Raw genomic sequence first — 3,810 nt, 5'->3', positions numbered from 1 at the left:
GGAGCGGCCACTGCACTCCAGTCTGGGCGACTGAGTGAGACTCCAACTCAAAAAAAAACCAAAACAAAAAACCATCTTGGTAATTACAGCAGATAAAGAGGCTTATTCATGGAGAAGGGTGTGCAATAAGTAGAAAGAATTTCCACTATAATGGTAATAATGTATTCCTTAAGTTGCAAGACAGTACACAAGTAATTACTGTAGTATTACTTACTACTTTTTGTCTTAAATATCTCATATTACCTCCCCCTTGTTTTTTTTTTCTTCTTGAGTTGGAGTCTCACTCTGTCACCCAGGTTGGAGGGCAGTAGCATACTCACCGTCACCCCAGCGACAACTTGCTGGGCTGCGGTCCTTCCGCCTCAGCCTTCCAAGTAGCCGGAACTACAGGCACGCACTACCACACCCAGCTAATTTTTTATTTCTTGTAGAGCTGAGGTCTTGTCAAGTTGCCGGGGTTGGTCTCGTATTGGCGGGCTCAGGCAATCCACTCACCTCGGTCTCCCAAAGTCCTGGGATTACAGGCTGAGCCACTGAGCCCAGCTACTTTTCTTTTTTTTTTTCTTTTTTAAAGAGACCAGGCCTTCTTCTATCACCCAGGTGAAGTGGTGGGATGACAGCACAATGCAAACTTGAACTCCTGGGCTCAAGGGGTTCTCCTACCTCAGTCTCCTAGGTAGCTGGGACTATAGAGCTCAACGTTACACTAGTTTTTGGGTTTTTTTTTTTTAGGTAAATATGGGGTCTTCCTTGAACCCAAGCTGTTCTCTAACTCCTGGGTTCAAGGAATTCTCCAATCTGCCTCCCAAAGTGCTGGGAATCATATTACATTTAAAAAATAAGAATGAAGAAATGCTATTTAGAAATGACTATAGGCCAGGCTCGGTAGCTCAGCCTGTAATCTCAGCGCTTTGGGAGGCCGAGGTGAGTGAACTGCCTGAGCCCGCGGGTTCGAGACCCGCCTGGGCAACTTGGTGAGCCCTCATCTCTACAATAAATCAAAAATTAGCTGAGCGTGGTAGCACATGCCTGTAATTCCAGTTACTTGGAAGGCTGAGGCAGAAGGATCGCAGAAGCCCAGCGGGTCAAGGCTGCGGTGGCGGGCAGCGTGCCACTGCACTCCAGTGTGGGCGACAGAGTGAGACTCCAACTCAAAAAAAAAAAAAAAAAGAAATGACTATAGCCAGGTACAGTGGCTCAAGCCTGTAATCCCAACACTTTGGGAGGCCGAGGCAAGAGATTTCCCTGAGCTAGGTGTTCAAGACCAACCTGGGCAACTTGGTGAGACCCAGTCTTTACAATCAATCAAAAAATTAGCCGGGTATGGTAGTGCACGCCAATAGTTCCAGCTACTTGGAAGGCTGAGGCAGAAGGATCGCCTGAACCCCAGCAAGTCGAGGCCGTTGTGGCCGTGAGCGTGCCACCGCATTCCAGTCTGGGCAACACAGTGAGACTCTGACTCAGAAAAATAAATAAAAATGCATAAAAATTAAAAAGCAGTTCACTGAGTGAATGATGGACACTGGAACACTGTGTCCAAATTGTGTGAGTATGAAAGCAGCACAGTCTCAAAGAACCAGCTTTTACTAAGGGTTGCAGACTCATTTATTCCTCAGAAATAATACTCATTTCTTCAGAAATAAAATGCTATCTGCAAAGAGATCACCTTATCCTTGTTTCAGGAAAAATCCCTTTGGGCAACACATTCTACAGGCCCGAAAGGTAAAATAAACCTTTATCGACAGATCAAATAAACTCCTGTACTGGAATGCTGTCAACCAGTCGTGGTACTGCAAAACCCAAGAATGTACTACCATATGCCAGTCAGTCTTGAATATCTAAGTGGTTATGCTTTTAGAGCTGAGAAAATAGCAAAGCTCAGAATAAGATGCAGAATCCACTTCAATAGGTCCTTCTTTCCACACAAGCTACACGCAGCCATAGTAGCACTTAGTTGATCCTGACAGTTCAGAATGGTTTTCCATGTCTAAATTTCAGGTTAATGGTATCAGCCAAAATCTATCTTCTCATACTTACTCTCAAAGGATTGGTCTTACAAAAAGAATAATCTTACCTTTCTTTGTCTACATTTTGAAATCATATGTTTTGAACAGGAGCTACATATGTTTTCTTTCTTTCTTTTTTTTTTTTTTTAGTTGGAGTCTCACTGTTGTTCAGGCTGGAGTGGCACACTCACAGCCACCGCAGCCTTGACCTACTGGGTTCAGGGAATCCTTCCACCTCAGCCTTCCAATACAGGTGCATGGTACCACGCCCGGTCAATTTTTTTTATTATTTATTTATTTTTGAGTTGAAGTCTCACTCTGTCATCCAGACTGGAGTGCAGTGGCACGCTCCGGCCACCACAGCCTCGACCTGCTGGGCTCCGATAATCCTTCCACCTCAGCCTTCCAAGTAGCCACAACTACAGGTGCGCGCCATTCCCAGCTAATTTTTGATTTATTGTAGAGACAAGGTCTCGCCAAGTTGCCCAGGCGGTCTCGAACCCACGGGCTCAGGCAATCCACTTGCCTCGGCCTCCCAAAGCGCTGGGATTACAGGTGAAATCACCGAGCCCCGCCTATAAGTGTTTCTATACAAGAAAAGCATGAGTTGAGAAGTAAGTAATTACACCCCCAGTTGTACTTAATTATCCAGATTCACAAAGAAAGGAATAAAGTCTCGTCAATTTTGAAACGTGCACAAACTTCAAATATAGCAACAGTTTTTTGGAACTCATCACTTTGCAATGAATTAGCTATGGAACAAACCCTACAGATTTGTTGAGAGAGGGATGCCGTGGATTTTAGTTCCATGTCTGTATTCTAGGATCCCTATTTCTGAGGTGACAGGCCACGCTGTGCCTGGGGGGAAGGAGCTGATCTGGGCTGGAAGCCCGCACTCCTTCTCTCTGGCCGAGTCATACAAATGTAGCAGAAGAATAAAAATGAACAATGGACAACAAACAGCACTTACAGCAAGACTGTTATGCTGGAGAGGTGTGAACCTAAGTCCTTTCAATTAAAGATTGAAACTCAGTTTTACCTTCAGGCACTGAACAGGGAGAAAATCAGCGGGTACCCTGCACCTTTTTTTTCTTAAGCAGGATTTATTGAGAGGACAGAAAAGCTCCCATAGCGGAAGCACCTTTTTAAGAGAACTGTGGTGGCTATCTAGCCCAAGCAAAGAATCAATTCTGAAGCCACACAACCCAAACAGAAGCTACAAGCGCTAACTTCAAAAAGGAGGCTTGAAATGCTTTGGAAAACGCACAACAGTTTCAGACATAGGAGTAAGTAATAATATTAAGCTGCCATACACAGGATAGATGTTCCCAGAACCTCCACGTAACTTCCACGTATTCTCTCCAAATGCCCTTTTCCTACAGCTGCTCGCTGGGCACCAAGATCCGGCGAAAACTAAGACAGATTTGTTTGCCGGAGCTTTCTACCTTTTACCCAGAAGTGTTCGTGTTTCATTAATTCCGCCATCACGCAGCACTTGAGAAATCCAGAGCAACTGCAAGGCAAATCTGTGCTAATTTTTTTTAAATTAGTAAACTTAACCACAAGCCACACTTATTTTTAGCCAGAACTCTGGAATGAAGGTTTTGGGGAGGTTTTGCACTTATTCTCATGAACACTTGGAAGGATTTGACTCCCAAGTGACACGATGAGCCCTTTTTCCTATCCTCGACATGCTGTCTCCTGCTTACCAGGAAAGTCCTTGTCCTTCACGGGTTTTGAAAACTCAGCTGGACACGACACGACACACACACACACACACACACGAACGCCGGACGCCCAGGCA

The sequence above is a fragment of the Carlito syrichta genome, unplaced genomic scaffold (assembly GCF_000164805.1).
Source record: "Carlito syrichta isolate Samal-C Ts95f unplaced genomic scaffold, Tarsius_syrichta-2.0.1 Scaffold108005, whole genome shotgun sequence".
Lineage (NCBI taxonomy): Eukaryota > Metazoa > Chordata > Mammalia > Primates > Tarsiidae > Carlito > Carlito syrichta.
The sequence above is the reverse complement of the archived record's forward strand: the minus strand, read 5'-3'. Positions refer to the sequence as shown.